This window comes from Nuphar pumila, chromosome 1, assembly GCF_984573655.1.
Source record: "Nuphar pumila chromosome 1, dmNupPumi1.hap1.1, whole genome shotgun sequence".
Lineage (NCBI taxonomy): Eukaryota > Viridiplantae > Streptophyta > Magnoliopsida > Nymphaeales > Nymphaeaceae > Nuphar > Nuphar pumila.
In genome coordinates this window covers 71,277,241-71,297,894 of record NC_143249.1, presented here as the reverse complement: position 1 = coordinate 71,297,894, position 20,654 = coordinate 71,277,241, and the positions used below count along the sequence as shown (strand labels likewise).

Here is a 20,654-nt window from a genome sequence, read left to right as displayed (position 1 = left end):
CCAAGTAGGAACAGACTCCAATTAAGCTCTGTATGGGAGTTGTAGTTGAGAGTGGCGATGGAGGGTTCACCAAATCCCAAGCATCTCCATTGATTGGAGTCACCGTTTTGGGAGGGGAGCCGGAGATGGAATCAGTGTTGGGAGGGGAGATGGTATTATAAATGGATGGACTTCAAAAACGTCCTCATGAGGATGTTGTTGCAAAATCCACCAATTTCAACACCGCTCCCAACAATGGCTCCCAAACAGAGCCTTATTATTACTTATTTGTTATTTCAAGCGAAAGAGTTGTGAGAGAGGCGACGTGCTTATTGAGAATTGATTGCAATCGAAAGACAAAAAATCGTAAAGAAGTTCACTATTCTCCATTAGTTACTGCAGTGTAATTGGATGTGTATAAGTAAAACTAATTCATTCCAAAAAGTGATTGGGTTGCAAAAATAAAGAACTTATACTAAAGAAACATTACAAGTCCTGGGATTTATTTTTCATTGGATTTTGACAAAGCCATTTTTTTTTTTAGATATGAACTATGAATCATTCAATAATAGGAATCTTTATATCCTTGTATATAAAAAAACAAATACATGCATGTTATGTTCGTTTAAACATATACTGCATTTAGCTGTTGGAGTAAGAGAAAGTGCTAAGGTCCATCTGTCAAAAAGACAAGTAAATGATGAATATCTTACATAAAAGAGAGGGTTAAAATCAAAGTCAGCTGCTATGGTTCAACAAAAGGACATAATTTATAGATTTCAAGATAAATATTCAAACGATTAGGTATTTCAATTTTCATGGGGATAAATTTCAAAGCTCAATATGAACCATTACCAGAACATAAACACAAGTGACTCTTGGAAAAGGAAGATCCTTTCCAAAGTCAGGCCAGCTTCTTCCTGTTCATTCTTTGAATTCAGAGTGTTCTACTATTAGATTTTATATGATAAGGAACCATCCCTTAATCACAATCTATTGTATTCTGACTCAACGATTCAATTGTAAATTGCTAAGATCATGCGGTTTGATCTGAGTTATGGTTTAGTAACCCTGAAATATTGAGTTGTCAACCTAATCGATTCATCAAGAGAAAGACCATGATCCCAATCAATTCTCTATTTATACGAGATGTTCAGAGATAGAGTGGTTCATACCATCTAGCAGGATAGGGATGACCATTTTATACTGGACAAATGGAAGATTGAATCATGTGAGGATGGAGTATTTCCTATGTTCTTTTGGCAAATTCAGCCCTGCAGATGTGTTCGGCATGATCCATTTGCTAGGAATCGACACTTGGATCGTGCATTTTCAATAAAAAAATGACTTTTTGATCATTGAATATTTATGAAATTTCTCGACTGTTGATTCTCAAGCTGTAAGAAAACATGCTCACTTGTCATATTTGGGTAATCCAAGAGCCTACCCCTATAAAACAAAGCATGTAGGATGCATCTGTATGGTGAAACTTAAAGGTAAAAAAAAAAACTGAATCTTGGTTCAAACGAAAGTTCACATATTTCTAGTGCACAAAATAAAGTTGTACTCAAGAAAAGTTATAGAGTGCAACTGCGTGAGCACCTAAAAACAGAAGCAACAATGACTTCAAAGATTAGTTTGACACGAGACTAAGTGATAGAGACACATTGATAAATTAGTAACTGCGGATTTGTAAGAGATCATCCGGGGGAGAAGATATGGAGGGACGATCAGGTGCAATGTGATTGCACACTTTTAGTGTGCTGTTGCACCTGATCATTCTCCATCTTGGGGATACAGGATGTTAGCCATGGGGCCCAACAGCAAATGGTGGGTGATCAGGTGCAGCAGCACACCAAAAGTGTGCAATCACATTGCACCTGATCTTCCCTCAAAAATATGAGACTCAAAAGGATTCCTAGGTCAGTGTCCGAAGCCTGCTGCCAAGTTAGTGCTCTAAAAAGATGACTGGTTTCATGTCTCAGATCAAGTGAATCCAATTATGGCTTTGTTATGATTCTCTTCCAAGCACAGGGGAATCCAGTCATCTTGAGCAAGTCTGACCAAGGTGTTGTCCAGACAAGGATAAAGCCTTCCCCAGCCTTCAACTGAGAGATTATGCCAGGTTTGGTAGTTGATCAGCAAGACTCAGTTATGTGCAACACCTAATCAATAAAGCCAAACAAGACTACTGACATAAGGACCTCAGTAATGGCGAGAACCAGGTCTGTAGCCCAAGAAAAAGTTTGTTCAATGTCTATGCAATCAAGCCACCAGACTGGCCTAGCGCTTGGTCTGGTTTGGCCAGCCTTCCATTCGTTTTTTGCCTGATCAATACAGGGTCTAAACCTGACCCCATATTCATCAGGTTGGGTCCAGGCTGGGCTGATTGGAGGATAGGCCGGGTCAGTAAAATATTAAAAAGAAATAAAACAAATTGAACTAAGACTTTTTCAAGCTTAACGGACCAGGTTCAGCCTTGTTCAGGCCCGAAATTGCCTGATAACCTTGCATACTGGGTCAATGTGCAGGCAATGGATTTTTTATCTATAACTAAAGCCCTCAGTAACAGAAAGAACTACTCTAAAAACACCAACCTTCTTCGTTGGTAAAGATGCACAAATACATGGTAAATTCAAACGCATGTGGATGCATCAAAACTAAGTGTCCTAGATAATTAGCTAGCCAGTACATGCGTTGCATCTACTTTGATGGGGCAGTGGCTTCAGAGCTTGCTGCATCTCTGGAGCACTGTGCCACATAGGGCTTCAGCTGCACAAAAAGGCAAGGTTCACAAATATTAGGTTCACATCTTTATTGAAAACATGAATGACAGTTCACAGTAGAAGAATGATACTGATGGGAGCACTAAACAGGAGCTTTGGTCAATATCACAGATTACCAAGCTTGAAAGGTCGCACAGAAATGTAACAACCATAAGTATGCAAATTAATAGCATGTGCCCACCCAAACAACCATCAGAAAAATGTAGACCAAAGTGCCAAAAATTGCAGGCTTATGCTATCAAGTGAAGATGGAGTCCACCAAAGTGAGATTAGGATGACTTGGAAGATTAGACATTAACTTGGATATCTCAGGTACCCATATACATATCAAGACTGCAGCATTTAGTACTTTGTCCAACGGCAGCCAAACATGAGACCTTAATTGGAAGACCTCAAGTTCAAAATACATCTTAAAATGGTATCAATTTTTTAGTTGCCAGTAATGTTGATAAATAACCAAACACCAACGCATAGCTAGTAGTTGCTTGATTCAGTATGTCTTCTTCTTTGATAAATAACCAAATGCCAAACCAATTACTACACTATGTTTATTGTAGAATCTATTAAAGTGTGACCCACTATTCATATAGGATGATGTGATGCACTATAACATTAAATCCCATCTCTTTCAGGTGTTGTAGATGATAATGTAATCGCTCCTAACATTGCAATTTATAGTGAGAACATTGATGCTACTGCCAAATATACATCAAACCCAAAATTTATGCAGTTCCAAGTCAGATCTCGCTAAAAAATAACAGTTTATTAATGCTCGAGTATCTCACTAGGCAAAAACCAAGACTCAACAAATGCAAGAGTTACAGGCAGATATAGGATCTGTGTGTAAAAGCAGTAATATGAATTATTCGCTAAATACCTAGCACTCATTCTTGGGCCTTCTTTGGCATATCTTTGTTATATATATATATATATATATATATATATATATATATATATAATTTCTCTTTTTGAGCCAGGGGTATTTTGGTCTTTTCTCCTTGTAATAAACTTTGTCCTCTAGGGACAGCCTTTTTCTTTTACTTTTTTTTTTTCTTTTTGTCTTTTAACCAAAGACTAGGGGCTCTTTGGTCATTGGACCAAAGAGTCATTGGAGCTCCCAATGGCCTCCCCTTTATGTGCGGTATTATGTATAAATAGGGGTTAAACCCCACTTGTTCTTTCAATGCTTGTGTTAAGCATTTGATCAATAAAGGCTGATATTTTTACGTTCTTGTGTATTTATTTTTTGCCTTATGACTTTTGTATTGTCTCATAGTGGACTTGTGCATATGCACTTGTATGATTGTGATCTTGTAAGCCCTTAGTGGCTAGTGTTTCGTGCTTTCGCATATTTCATTACATGGTATCATAGTCATAGTGCTCTTCGATTTGTGAAAAGTTGTCATCAAGTGATTGTGTTCTAGACAGTTTTTTAAGAGATCATGCCCTCCTTCTCTCCATTTCACTCTCTTCCTCTTCCTCTCTTTCTCACATAATCAAGACCAAAATCAACCTCTCATTTAAGCTCAATAGAAAAAACTACATAATGTTGCCATCCGCTATGGAAAACAATCTCAAATGAAAGAAGCTTTGGGGGTATGTAATGGGCACTATCCCCGAACCCCAACTCAAGCTCACAAAAATTGAAGGAGCTTAAGAGAAGGCTTTAGAGGAAGATGCTTATGCCAAGGCCATTGAGGATCATCATAAGTTTAAGATTGAGAGAGCAACCATGCAAAAATTCTTGCATGGTTCATGAACAATGTCGAGCTTAAGGTATGTGCAAACATTGCTAAATTTTGAAAAGCCAATGAAGCTTGAATTTTTATGAAGGGTATGTATACCTCCAAAAAAAAACTTGCAAGAGCATATTTTTTTGCAAGAAAAAGTTAGAACCTATGTCACACGAACTCAGCTCCAAGGTCGACGCACCCGCATCGACACGCACGGACACGGGTGCGGCTCGGACTCGGTCAAACCGACCCAGGGTCAACGCACCCAGGGTCATTTTGGTCCATTTTTATTTTTATTTTTTTAAAAAAAAAAATCTGGGCTACAGAATTTAAGGAAAAAAACCCCTCCTGTAAGGAAAAAAACCATGAATCAGGCTTCACAACTCATCACCTGTCCCCTAATGGGCACAACTTTGATCGAGTCTTATATATATATATATATATATTTATTTATTTATATATTTTTTTTAAATATATATATATAGCCGAGTCCCCGTGTCCAAAATTTTTGAAATTGCGCCGCACCCGCACCCATGTGACATAGGTTAGAACTACTAAGCAAGGGGACTTAAGTATCCAACATTTTTATAGTGCTTTAAATCTCCTATGGGATAAACTAGTACTTTTGGAGCCTGAGTTGCCATTGAAGATGTGAAACTTAGGCAAAAACAAATGGAACAAGAGAGATTTTTTCAATTCTTGTATGGGCTTCATTCCGAATTTGAGCAAATTAGATCTCTCTTACATAGATCTACTCCTTTTCTTCTTAAAGATGCTACTGTCGAAATTGTTCAAGAAGAAACTCGTCTTTGAATGAGTAAAAGTTGTGATGAAGTGTTGATAGTATCTAAACCCGACAACAATGTTAAGACCTATAAGCCTCCACACTTTGAGAGGCAAAACAACTATAATAATAATAATAATAACTATAGTGGTGCAAAAAAAATGAATATTTGTAATCATTGTAATGAGCCAGGTCACATTAAACCAGGGTTACCGGAAGCGCCTAGCTAAAAGGGGAAGCGCGCTTCGAAAGCGCGGAACGTCGCGCTTCCGAAGCGTGGGGGGAAGCGGCCGCCTTTTTTGGGAAGCGCGCTTCCCTTTAATGGGGGACACGCTTCCCTTTAATGGGAAGCGCGCTTCCCCCTCGCTTCCCCACGCTTCCCCTGTTTTTTCAAATTTTTTTTGTATTTTTTATTTTTATTTTTTTCGCTTCCCCCTCGCTTCCGAGACGCTTCCTATGTCGCTTCCGAGATGCTTCCTAGGTCGCTTCCGAGACACTTCCCGAATCGCTCCTAAGTGGTCCCACACTTCCCCGCTTCCTAAAATTTTGAAAGTGCCTCGCTTCCCGCTCCCGCTTCCCGTATCGCTTCCCGCTCCCGCTTCCTCAACTAGCAACCATGCATTAAACCCGCTTGTCCTAAGTTGAATGAAACCTTCAAGTATAAGGTTGCTTTCGTTGAAGAATCTACTTTCAAGAAGAAAGGAGAAGAAAGCAAAAGTGGAGGCAATCTTAAAGACACACTTGGTCAAATATCCATGACACTTCAACAAATTCTTAAAGCAACCTCATCTACATCGGGTACCGTCATTGCCTCCTCATCTTCACCCGGTATGTATTCTTGGATTCTAGATTTGAGAGCATCTTTTCATATGATCCCTCATGAGAATGCCTTATCTGATATATGCATAAACTCAAACTTGTCTTGTGTTTCTACTGCCGATGGAACCATTTTGAAAATTGAGAGTATAGGAACTTTGGATTCAAAAAATGTTCAAAATTTTCTTGTTACAAAAGTTAGAGTTGTTCCTAAACTAAAGTTAAACATTTTTTCAGATTCTCAAATTGCCAACCATGGGTAAGAAATATCTTTTTCATCTAAAAGTTGCTTTGTGCAGAATCTCTGATCCGAGAAGTGGATTGGGCAAGGCCATAGGAAGGAAGATCTTTACTTTATGGACTCATTGTCTCTCCCTTCAAAATCTTTTTGTAACCATGTCCAAAATAAGGGAATTGAAACTTGGCATAAAAGACTTGGACATCCAAACTATTCTAAAATGTATGTTTTTTCTTTTGAAAAGAAATTTTGTGGTATATAATGCGAGCCAGTACCTATCGATCACTTGACCTGACATAGCACATGTGGTCCATAGTGCGAGCCAGTTTCAACATGCACTTACCTCAGTTCACATGGTTGTTATGAGAATTGTCAGATATTTGAAGGGACACCATAACTAAAGGGTTTTTCTTATCCTCTTCATCATCTCTAAATTTAATTGCTTATATTGATTCAGATTGGAGAGATAATCCTAATTATCGCATTTCTACTACATGTTATTGTATTTTTCTTGGCTATTTGCTCATCTCTTGGAGGTATAAGAAGCAACAAAAAGTCACTTTCTTCCACCAAAGCAGAGACTTAGGCAATGACAACTACAACCACAAAGATTGTTTGGCTAAGAAGTCTGCTAAAAGACATGGGCGTCATTATCTCTACACCATCGAAAATGTGTTGCAACAACAAAATTGTCATTTACATTGCGAGCAATCACACATTTCACTTTCACAAAGCATATAGAGATGGATTGTCACTATGTTCGAGAGGAATTTCTTAAAGGGACCATAAAGCTTTCATATATGACATCAGAGTTCTAGCTCATTGACTTCTTCACCAAAGCATTACCATCGTTGCATTTTTCTTTTCTCCTTGGCAAACTTTTGGTCATCTCATCGTCATTTTAGGGGGGAGTGTTAAATATATATATATATATATATATATATTCTTTCTTTTTAGAATATATTTTAGAAAATTATGCATTTTTCTTTTTGCTTTTTTGTTTTTATTTATTTTTGTTTCATGACAAAAAAGCTATCAAGGGCATTTTTGTCTTTCCTGTTTTAGCCGTTGGGCTGGTCCAATTATTAGCTCAACTAGCCGTTGGACTAGCCCAATGGCTAGTTGAGTCTCTCTTTTCTCTCCTTTGTGTATATATAGGGGTTACACCCCTCTTGTGATTTATGCTTCTCTAAAGTATCTGTAAGATAAATAAAATTTATTTTTTATATTGTTTGCTCTTGTGCTTTCCCTTAGTGGCTCATGTGCTTTGCCCTTGGTGGCTTTTTGTATTTGCCTATAGTGGCATGTGTTCTTTGCCCTTAGTGGCCCTTGTACTTGTGTGCTCTTGATTCCATTACAGTATGACTCACTTTTCTTACCAGGTTCCCTAGGATGAATTGCTTATAGACATTGCTATATTAATTTAAAAACATACCTAAAAAAGTAATGATATTGTAGACAAGTTACAAATGCACAAACCTTGAAATTGATTAAATCAGGAACAACATAGTGGGGCAATTTTTCATCCATCACAACATATCCACCTGCACAAAAGTGATTTCTTTAGAAAGGACAAATTTTCATCCATCACAACATATCCACCTGCACAAAAGTGATTTCACCTTTGCGTGTAGGGAAACCAGTAGGCTTGCAATTTTTTCCCTTGTAATAATCACGAGGGCCTCTTTTAGAAGAGAGGATGTCAAGAGAGGAGCTACGCTTTCTTCTCATTGCTGGACAAATACCCATTATTAACCCCAATGCCATTGTTCCCCTTGCCTTAGCTGTACACAAGTACTACTGTACTGGCGCCAAAAAGAACAGCCAAATTCAAAAGCCAAGACCTTGGCAATGGATCCATAAGCAAAAATGAGAAAATAAATAAACATAAAGCATAATTCTCTACATTCACAAAATGTATTTTCAAATAACTAGAAAAGAGAAATTTAACATTTCCTAATTCCTATGGATGACTACAACCAACAAGAAAATGTTTAGCATCATGATTACACAGTCTATTTCTTACTACCTTTTGAGCTAAGTAGGGTGAAATATTACAACTGGATTGAGAGAACTATCTCAACCCAGGGATCTCAGTTTAAATCACATCAGGGCTATCCATCAGTTTGACCACAAAGAAATAATAAAAACAGTAACTTGAACTGCATGACACATTTTTGTATAAGATATCATACTCTCTCGATGGCATTGAAGAAATTGCCCCATCAACACCATAGTAATGTAAGTGAACATTGCCAAACAAATATTCAACGTAAAAATGCCAGCAATAACTTCCATAAAAAATTGGATGAGCCTGAGCATGCCTATATCTCTAGTAGCACCCAAGTTCATTCTACTTTGTTAAATCAAACATAAATTTTACTCCCATAACCACTTGGTTATGAAGTAATTGCCATTTAATAAGATGCATCTCTGTGTTATGGCTCCAGTCATCATAAAATGACTTTGATGTTACTTGCTATACAATATATTCAAACTGAAGAATAACCAACAAAAGTCACTAATAACAATGTAACTTCTGATATTAAATTTGGAAACCATGTTGGAATCTTTTCCTGTACATATGACACTGTAATGCATGACAACAAATGTCATAGGTTAATAATATCTATTAAAATTCTTAAGCGTACCAACAAAGATCCACAAGATGCATAAAAATGGATGCTCTTCTTAGCAAAGCATACATAAGAGCACCACCTAGCACAAAGCCTAGCGTAGGGCCTACAAGCATAGAGCAAAGAAAATTCTCTTCTTTGAGCATAGAACTGCTACGCAGGACTATAAAAAGCCAATAGCACTAGGCGAGATGTCTGAACCGAATCTCGTGACTGAGATTCACAAAGATAGAACTCATGTCACTAACAAAAGTGTCTTCTCAGAATGAGTGTCCAGCAAAGTGGAGCAAGCAGAGGGGGTTACTAGATTGGTAAGGGTGAATATGCAACAGAAAAGGCAGCAGACCCGGGACCAGCAGCCAAGCCAGCCACGCTACACCAGAATGTAATTTCTTGGAAAGACAGCCTTTCTCAGGAAAAATGTGGTTAGCTTTTTATAGATTTTTTTTTCATTCTTAAAGAAGTACGATATATTTTGTGACATCTTAAAAATAATGTCTCTTTCATGATATTGTCTGCAAGAAATTCAAAGTTCTGGTACTTTTTGAATTATTCAAGAGATTGCAGTAGATTAAAGTTTTTGAAAGTTCACAAGATCATGCTGCAAGAAATTGAAAAGGGCAGATATTTGTAATTATGTCTTAATAGGCTAATTCACGAACATGCCAACTTATATTTCCGTGGATATAAGGCCAAGCAATAATGAGCATAACCTACAAATGGTAAGATAGAAATAGTTCCTTATCTCAGAAGGCCCAGTTAGCCACAAAAAAAGTAATTGAAGTTGCAGTTTCCTCTGTATCCAACATTTTCAAATTTTTAAGTATTTTCGACATTTTTTAGTAGCTTAAAGTTTCTCATTTCTTTTAACTATTTACTTTTAGGATCTGTTAGGAGAAGATAATTGACAAGAACAGATGGAAATGAGTTGGAGCGAAACAGATTTGGAAGGAATTGAATGAAATTTACTAGTTTGGCAGAACCTTGTCATTGTCCAAGGATTCAGGCTAACCAATTCTTTCTGATTCGTTATTTTGTTTGGTGGCGATTCCTTATTTACATAGAATAAGTTCGGGTTGGATCTATGAACTGCTAATTGCAATGGTTTCTAAAACAAAGAGTTTTTGTAACAGGGTGGGTTGGTATATCATTCGAAATACCCTTGAAGCTTTGAGAAGCTATCAACCTCTATCCCTCCCTCACGCTAAGCGGCCATGACATGAGCCCACATTCATTACCTTAATATGATACCTCACAAAAACGATATGAAGTCAGTGCATTGTAAGAGGTGTTTCAGCAACAAACAATAGAAAAATACATTGTGAAAAGGTTTCCATCTTTTCAACCAAATCAACATGTTCAGTTTCAGAAAAGAATACCCACAATGTTGGACTCAAAGAAGCAATCAAGCAACGTCTAAGCAACAAAACTAGTCATGAATAGAGCACCCAAATTTAGAACCTTTCAGATAGCAGCATATTCAACATCTGTAACACCCAACCAATGGGAAAAAATAAACTAAGAAAAGAAGGATGAGATCCAGCAAGACCCCAATAATAAACAAACAAGCATGAATAATTTATCACTAGAGCCACTATCCTGGACATTACAGAAGCTGCCCTCATATCTTTTCCCTTGAACCTCAAAATACCTTCAAGATTTAACATACCAACAAGCCAGAATCCAAAAACAAAACGCAAAAGAAAGGATCCATTCTTCATTCTATTAAGATTGAAACAACACCAAACGCGATTTCTCTTTGGGGCTTTCGTTATGAATCTTTGAATAAGAAAAGAAGAAAGATCACTCCTTTCGGGAAAAAAAAAAGATCATGAGTTCTCAGCGTTCATTTCAGAAATTCAGAATACCAAACAAAATTAGAATAAAGAAAAAGAAAAAAGAAAAAGGGATTACCAAACCTCCTCCTCCTCCTCCTCTCTCTCTCTCTCTCTCTCTCTCTCTCTCTCTCTCTCTCTCTCTCGGGCAACGGCATGGTTAACCGGATCAATATAATGGACCGAATCAATCATCGGGTCAAGCTAGGTCCGATGAAGTTTGTTTGGTCCAACCGATTGGATCGGATCAGTGGTCATGTCCAAATTGATCCGCTTTGATGTTTCGGTTTCACTGCATGACTGGGTGTGGGTCCTTTTTTTTCCTCCTTGGGCACAAGCGGATCCGACCTAATTTTCCTAGCATTGTGGCACATAATCCAAACTCCTAAGGAAACCCAAAGTTTCAGCCCAACTTCTATGTCACAATGATACGGGTACGAGCTGAGTGGTGACACGAGTTTGACAAGCAAGTTGGAAATATTTTTATTTGGAAAATGGGATAGGAGGACACAATTTTTAATTAATAAAAAACCATATTTTGATATTTTAATATGAAAATATATTTTTACTAAAATATTTTTAAAACTTTTAAAATAACATTTAAACTAATGTCCACAGGGGTTGTGTCGGCATGTCAGTGCTAGGGATGGCAGTAGATCCAGGCGGGGGACAAGGTCTCCATCCCCACCCCGTCTCAAAATCTTGCCTTCCATTCTTGCATGGGTTTTGATTTTAACCTTCATCCCCGCTTTCATCCTTGTTTCATGTCCTTCGCCTTCCGTCCAAACAGGGCAAGGCGGAATGAAGCCATGTTTCTCCTTTTTAAAGTAGGAGAGAAAGCTTTAATAAAGGGGATCAAGGATGTGGCAGGGTGAAAAAAAGGGTAAGTCCATCCTTGCCTCCCTCCTCGCATGGGTTTTGATTTTAACCTTCATATCCATTCCATGTCCTCCATGCCCGGTCCAAACAAGGCGAGGCGGGGCAGGGCCCAGTTTCCCCCCACTGCCATCCCTAATCAGAGCATGTCCCATTCGTATCATATGATAGCTCTCTACAACACAAACATGACCCATTTAATAAACCGGTTAGGCGGGCGGGTCAACCCATTTACACGAACCCATACCCCTTTACACGAACCCATATATATATATATATATATATATATATATATGGGTTGTGGGTTTATCAAACGGGTTAGCAGGTTGGCATACCCCTAACACAAACATGACCCATTTAATAAACCGGTTAGGTGGGTCGACCCGTTTACAACACAAACCCGTTTAAGCCAAACCCTAACCCGGCTAAGAAGCGGGTCGGGTCAGAATTTGCTACCCCTAGCTGCCAGTGAGTTGGGTACCCGACCCATCAGGATGTAACCAAACATGAGATAAGGAACTATTTCTAACCTGAAATATATATATGGGTTCGTGTAAAGGGGTATGGGTTCGTGTAAAGGGGTATGCCAACCTGAGATAAGGAACTATTTCTATCTTACCATTTGTAGGTTATGCTCATTATTGCTTGGCCTTATATCCACGGAAATATAAGTTGGCATGTTCGTGAATTAGCCTATTAAGACATAATTACAAATATCTGCCCTTTTCAATTTCTTGCAGCATGATCTTGTGAACTTTCAAAAACTTTAATCTACTGCAATCTCTTGAATAATTCAAAAAGTACCAGAACTTTGAATTTCTTGCAGACAATATCATGAAAGAGACATTATTTTTAAGATGTCACAAAATATATCGTACTTCTTTAAGAATGAAAAAAAAATCTATAAAAAGCTAACCACATTTTTCCTGAGAAAGGCTGTCTTTCCAAGAAATTACATTCTGGTGTAGCGTGGCTGGCTTGGCTGCTGGTCCCGAGTCTGCTGCCTTTCCTGTTGCATATTCACCCTTACCAATCTAGTAACCCCCTCTGCTTGCTCCACTTTGCTGGACACTCATTCTGAGAAGACACTTTTGTTAGTGACATGAGTTCTATCTTTGTGAATCTCAGTCACGAGATTCGGTTCAGACATCTCGCCTTGTACAACACAAACATGACCCCTTTACATGAACCCATCAACCCACAACCCATATATATATATATAGACTTATCTAACCCTAACTCCTAACTTTATACTTTAGTCACCTACCTAACTCCTTCCTAACCCCCCCCCCCTTTATATATATATTGAAGTTTTATGTTGATGGTTTATATTAATGTTGGCAGTACAATTTCATATAGTATAATATGTACTTTTTTGTGTGTTTCTAATTGTGTTATTCAGGTTAGACAGGTTATTGGGGTTACTCGGGTCGGTTATCGTGTCTATGTTATCGGGTTGACCCGTTTAATAAATGGGTTGGCGTGTCATGTAAACGTGTCGTGTGGACCCGATCTGTTTAATGTTAACCGTATTGTGTTGGGTTACCCGTTTAATAAATGGGTCATGTTCATGTTCATGTTTGCCACATCCGACCCGTTTAATAAACGAGTCGTGTTCGTGTTGATGTATTCTGACCCACCAACCCGTTAACCCGCCCCACCAACCCCCAATTGCCACCCCTAGTTATAGACACATACAGAGTTTTAGGCTTAAGCCTGGCCATACCTAAGTCTTCCACATAAGCTATCATTATTTTCACTTTACATTTATTAACATGTGCCAATTTAGGCCCACAAGGCTCTGAACACCTGGCTAGGTAAGTTGAGTTAGGGCTTTCAAGTTGAAAAAGGTTGAGAGTTTACCTAAGTTTTTCTAAAGCAATCATTATTTTCACTTTACATTTATTAATATGTGTCAATTTAGGCCCACTAGAGCTCTTCCCATTTGACTAGATTAGTTGACTTAAGGCTGCCCCAAAGGTGTTTGAAGTAGTAGGCAGGCGGTCTAGGTTCAAACCTATCGACCCATATGAGACATCCAAATCATAATGATGGTTCTCCATGCGATATAAAAAAAAAAGCAAACGTGTACCAATCTAGCATGCCAAAGTTATCATCGTCATCATGGAGCTTTGATGTATGAATCATCTGATGTCTAAATTAGTCAGTACTGCGAGCCCTACAATGGGGGATAAGGCAAGAGTACACAATTCATCAACTTCTCAAACATGGTCATCAGCAGACAACTAACCAAGACCCAAAAATATGTCCTTAACAAATATTAAAAAACGCTCGTCCTTACGGACGGGTCACCTGTACGCATAAAGTCACACGCTGATCAAACATGATGTGTAAGCACACTTTTTTTTTTTAAAGGCAAGCTGGGGTTAGGCAGAACCACTTATACAACTATATCATTGGCTTTTGAACTTGCAACGTCTCAACACAAGGTGACGTGCACTGGCTGCTCCCACCCCCTCCCTTGGTGTAAAAGCACACATATAGTAAAGCATGACATCAAATAACAATGATAACTGCCAACATTGATTTTGGCAATTAAAAAAGTTATCTATAATTTAACTAACTTTTATAAATAAATACATTATTAATTAAGTATATAGAGAAAGAGAGGGTGTCATCAAATCTATGAGTGTAACTTGGTCGGGTAAACCCAAACCGGACCAAGTCATGAAATGACCCAATTTTGAGAAATCTATGGGTTTGGGTCAAGTATAAAATCCCAAAACATTTAAAAAATGGGTAAGCTCTGGATATGATAAACGAAAAATGATTGTACTGTACAACAAAAAAATGACACATTTATCAAAATCTTCTAGAATTTTTGAAATCTGCCCTATGTCCAAATTCACAAATGCTCAACTTCTTTAGGACCTTTTTACTGTTTGCACGAGCAACCATCATGAGGTTCGCACTATATATCAATACACTCTCCTAGTATCATAAACTCTCACTAAAATGTAGGTTCACACTTTTTTTTTGCAGACCTCACGAAACTCGCATACTAAATTTGTGAACCTCCTGAAACTGAAACCTATGTAACTTTGCATATATAGTAAGACATTCACGAGATACCGTGTGAACCTCCTTTCAATAACAGATCCTCAAGAAGATATGCAAATATGTGACTATCTACACAAATTTTTGGCATGTGAATTTTCGTACATTCGCATGTTTGTTAAATCATATATAAAGTCATTTTTTTATATTTTTTTTCTTGCAAAGAACCTGAATCCTATTTCCTTTAGAACCCTCAATATTTTCCCTCTAGAACCCTTTTCTGCAAAATACTGTGTGATTCTTCTATATTTTTTTTGCTGTATTTCGATGAGGTTTTATTTTTCTTCTCATCGACTTCTCAAGTTAGGTTGAAATGTGAGTTCCATACAAACAAACAATATATATATATATATACATATTATTTTATTTCATTCCAAACTTTTTATTTTTTTGGTACATATGAGCATTTAATGACCCCATGTGTATTTTTGTTTTATTGTTGTTGCAGATTTTTTTTTTTATGTTTTCTTGTATTTTATTTAATATTTTTATCAAATTTATCGTTTAGGGTTTATTATGCTTAGTGTTTTTTCATAGATATATATTTATTTGTATTGTAAATGATTTGTGTTTGTTTGTTTGTTTGTCCTTTAGTTAATATTCAATGTTTTTGTGTTGGTGTATTGGAGCTAGGGTTGATTGTGTACAAGCATTGAATTAAGGTTAGGGTTTATTATGGGTAGTTTGTTTTCAGAGTGTATATGAATGATCTTTTCTCATATGCTATTTTCATTAAATGAATGATATGTTGTGTGGTTGGTGCAGGCAGTTAATGATGACCTCTGAAATGGTTAAAGTATACTATCATAATACCGATCACCCTACTTAAAGATCTATAGTAGTTTTAAAGAACAATTGCTATAAGGAATTTATAGCTTTGATCTCTCATAAAATATAATATATGAAAGAGTCAATGATCATTTGGTATAGTTGTTCTCCAAAATTAGATAGCCAATATCTATTTATCTATCTATATGTATGGATAGATGTCTTAGACGATAATGATATAGAATCAATATTATTTAGTGTTCGCCTGATTGACAACAATACAAGGGGTCATAGACACCATAAGTTCATCGGCTTTTTCATGTGGTTGCATGCAAAGGACCTTTGTTGTTCTCAGGTAGCTACAAGCAGAGGAGGAGCGTTGAGAGGCCGCTCCTCTCTTCCTTGATTTTGCAAATCGAGGCACCGTAGAGGGGAGCCTCATCATTCACCAGTGGAGAGCTCTCTGGTGGCCGCTCCTTTCCCTCTCTCTGCCTTTCGTAGGCATATGTGGTGCAAAGGTGGCGGAGGCTTGCCGATCGACGACGAGCCGCACTCTTGCGACGTTCTCCCTTCCCCACTCTCATGAGGTGCAAAGGTGGTGGTGGCTGACAGATCACCAGTGAGCTGTGCTCCTGTGATCATCGCAAAATTTTTCCTCTCTTTATGGTTTCTCTCTCTTCCTTCTCTTTTCCTTTTCTAACCTCTATTCTCCTCCTTTTTGAAGGGAGAAGGATAAAAGAAAGAAAAGAAAGAGAGAAGAGAAAAGAAAGAAAGAAAGAGAGAGAGAAGAGGAACTATTTTGCGTGGTTTTCACTTGACCTTTATTTGAAAACATTTAGAAAATTACTCGCATCCGTTTTAAAAATTCGCGGGAAAAATGGAGAGACGGGATTTGCTCGTCGGTACGAGGTTCGACCGTTCCTGGCGCCTTTACCAGGGGTAATCGAACCAAGGATCGAATCTATGCCTTTTGCTTTGCCTAAATATAATCTAAGGTTTTATTCTAACTCTAAATGCACAAGGAATCATGCTTGTGCAATGCGAGGATGTATGCTCTTTCGAAAAGATGTTTTGAAAAACCTCCAAGTATTGAAGAAATGATTGAATCTAACTTTAAAACTTGAGATAGATCAGAGAAGTTCTAAGTTTTTGAAATAAATCAGGATTGGAAGAATAAATGAGAAAGAAGGACTTTGAAGCTTTGAAACGAAAGGAAATGAAGTTTCAAAGTCAAAAATGGACTTTGAATTTGAATTTGAATTTAAGAAAGGAAAATGAATACTTGAAATGGAATTGAATTTGAAATCTAGAATTGGGAATGGAATTGGATCTAAAGATGGATTTAAGATATGAGATCTGAGATCCGATATAAAATTGGGTTCTGGATCCTAAGATGGATTTGGATCTGAAGTTTAAGATTCAAAGTAGAATTGGATTCCGGATCCTAGGATGGATTTTGGAGTTGTAATTTGAGATCCAAGGTGAGGTTGGATTCTGGATCCTAACATGGATTTGGATCTGTATTCTGAAATCCAATGTGGAATTGAATTCTGGATCCTGAAATGGAATTGGATCTGAAGTCTAAGATCCAAAGTGAAGTTGGAGTCTGGATTCTAAAGGGGAATTGGATCTGAAGTCTGAGATCCAAAAGTGGAATTGGACTCTGGATCCTAAAGAGGAATTGGATGTGAAGTCTGAGATCCAATATGAGTGTCGAATCCTGGATCCTAAAATGGATTTGGAGTTACATTCAGAAGATGAATCAAGAACTTCCAAGTTTAAATCGAATCTTGAAAATGAGATTTAGAGCTGGGTGTATGTTGTTTGCTGATGATATTGTTTTGATTGATGAGTCTAGAGCTGGGGTTAATGCTAAGTTAGAATTATGGAGACAGACATTGGAAGCTAGAGGTTTTAAGTTGAGTAAGAGTAAGACTGAATATATGGAATGTCGGTTTAGTAAGCAACGAAGTAGTGATGGGAGTGTAGTGAAGCTTGGTGAGCAAGATATACCGGTGAATGATTATTTCAAATATTTGGGATCCATCATTCAAAAGTATGGAGAAATTGATGGAGATGTAAATCATAGGATAAAGGTTGGGTGGATGAAATGGAAAAGTGCTACTGGAGTGCTGTGCGATCGTAGAATGCCATTGCGGTTGAAGGGAAAGTTTTATAGGACGACTATTAGACCCGCTTTACTATATGGTACGGAATGTTGGGCTGCCAAGAGACATCATATTCAAAAAATGAGTGTAGCTGAGATGCGGATGCTTAGATGGATGTGTGAAAATACAATAAAAGATAAGATTCGGAACGAAGAGATACGTAAGAAGGTAGGTGTTGCACCCATTGAAAATAAGATGCGAGAGAATCGTTTACGGTGGTTTGGACATATTCGGCGAAGGCCTAATGATGCTCCAGTTAGAAGGTTGGAGAAATGGGAAAATATATTAGTTAAAAGAGGTCGGGGTAGGCCTAGGAAGACTTGGATGGAGATGATAGGAAAGGATATGAATGCTTTGAACCTCACCGAGGACATGGCGTTGGATAGAAATGATTGGAGGAAAAGGATTCATGTGGAAGACCCAAAATGAATTTCTTTTTTGGTTCATATCGCTGACCCCAATTGTTTTGGGATGAAGGCGTAGTTGTTGTTGTTGTTGTTGTTGTTGAAAATGAGATTTAGAATTTGAATATACAAACGAATTTCAAGGTCAAATTAGACCTTGAATTTTTGAGTTTGGAATTTAGAAGATGAATCAAGAGCCTCAAAGCTAAAATTGAACTTTGAGTTAGGGTTTTGAATATAAAATGAATTTGGAGTTTTAAAGTCAAATTGAACTTTGAAATCTGATTTGATTTTGAATACAAAAATGACTTTGAAATCTCAAAATTAAATTGAACTTTGAGATTGAAAATAGAACTTTGAAAAATAAAAGGATGAACTGGATTTGATAAGGATAGATTGAGGAGGATATTTACATTTACTTGAAGTTTTTGAAAAAAACGAATTTTTGAAAGTATGATGTAATTCTATCCTAAATGATGAATGAATTTGAAGAATTTGAAATTGGAAAAAGCTATTCCATTCTTTAAATGAATTAAAACAAGATTGAGGATATAATACATCCTTGACTATGGTCATTGAATGTATTATATAATAATCTATATTTAAATTCAAGAGAAGAATAAAATACATTTGGTGCTTTTATAGAATTTAACATGAAATTAACCCTCAATATACCCTGACTATGGCCATTGGTATATATATTGAATTAATTTTAAGTTAAACTCTGATAAAAGATGAAATATTTGAAAATATGATGATTTTTGAAAAGGATCCAGTGTGGATCCAGTGTTATTTCATAAAAGATAAAAATACTAAGTCTTGTTTACATCCCGACTATGGCCGTTGATGTAAATCATCAACTTAGCATTAATTTACCTCTTACGAAATGGTGCATGTGCCATTCGTGTTTCACCATTGTGAGATTTTTGCAAAAAAAAGAGAAAATGATGTGGAAAACAAACAACTCTAGAGAAATATGTATGCTCCTACATTCTGATCTAGTGTAAGGAATAAGAATTTCTTATTACAATATTAAATTGAATTTGATATTTGGATTTAACATTCCTAAGCTAAAATGATATTTTTAACTTACTTCCTACAAAATAGAGTTAGTGAAGCAAGGACATAACTTGAGAGAAATAGTGGAAAACATCAAACCAAAATCTATATATTTGACTAATGAAGATGTATATACCTGAATGCCTGATGACTGAGTCACCTACATGATCCATTTATATTTGTACAAGCAATTTGTAAGATGATACATGAATATACTGAGATATAACAATGTGGATATGAAAGCAATGCCACAAGAGGTATGCTAAAGGGGAATTGATTACTAATGTAGGTTGCTGATATATGTTGTGTATTGAAGGTATACAACAGATGTGCATAAGTGGTACTGGAGGTGCTTTTGAAACTGTACCAAATGTGTCACATTTGTGATAGCAGTGAATGAAGGCAATGGGGGATTGAGTGCCGACGATGGTATGCAGCAGTGGTGTGCACATAGCATCCATGCATGTATTTACAGCAGGAAACGATGTATGGTGGCAATGTGTGGAAGTTTATGGGGTATAGTTCACTGTTGTTCATATGAAAATGTTGGAATACAGGGAAGATAAAGATGCAGTGATAGGCTGGGATGCAATGCTATAATGGATGAATACTAGCATTAAGGTGAGGAAAATGACAAGGGGCAGCAATATACTATGCTTATGGATGTTGCTGTTTGAAGGATAATGGAACTGGAGGTATGACTATTTAAAGATGGCAGGTGCGGCTGGGAAGAAGAGATACAACCAATTGATGGCTGGGCTGCTGCACAGGGCTATGAAGGCATGGACTGGAGCAGTGAATATGATGTTACAGAGTGGCTGGATTGCCGTGAAGGTGGGTGGATGCTTGTGTGGTGGGCTGTGCTGGTAATATAGGTGATGTGGCTGTGTTGGAGCATACTAGATAAATAAAACATACGCTGAAACTGATGCTGGTATATATTACAAAATGTTGAAACTGCTATTATGTGCTTGGTGGAAAAGAAATTAAGAAAAGCATTAAGGAACAGAAAACACTTACCGTGAAGGGCAGCAATTAATGAGAGCAAAAGGCGTTTGAGAATCACTACTTCACAACAAATAAAGACATGATAAAAACTCAAATGTAAGAAACAATTAGTTGTAAAACAATGATTATGACACACTACCTAACACACCCATTGCTAATCATACTCTAACTTTGTTAATAATATGCTAACATATACTGACTGCAAATATACAACATTAACCCCTCTTTTAACTTTTAGAAATACAGACCATTAACCGCTAATGCTAGTGTATATTCGCTGTTAATCGTGATTTTCATTGATTGCCTTAACCATAAACCCACTCCTAGCCTAACTGCAGACATCATACCATTTTGCCTTGATACTAACGATACCAACATTCTGTGTTAACACAATACATACTGACAAAGGCCAACACCTACATTATAACACATACTCATGATGTATCACACTGCTAATATACCTATCCACCAATGTTTAATATCCAG

The 20,654-nt window shown here is 37.2% G+C and overlaps 1 long non-coding RNA gene across 1 annotated transcript; it reads right to left on the bottom strand.

The window, feature by feature from the left end:
* Window positions 1-2,563: 2,563 nt before the first annotated feature.
* On the bottom strand, window positions 2,564-7,882 carry LOC149848998 (uncharacterized). The gene is made up of 2 exons (XR_016433194.1): window positions 7,816-7,882; window positions 2,564-2,751 (listed from the first exon to the last, which is right to left on the bottom strand). It is a non-coding gene; the product is annotated as an uncharacterized LOC149848998 (long non-coding RNA).
* Between the last annotated feature and the right edge of the window lie 12,772 nt (window positions 7,883-20,654).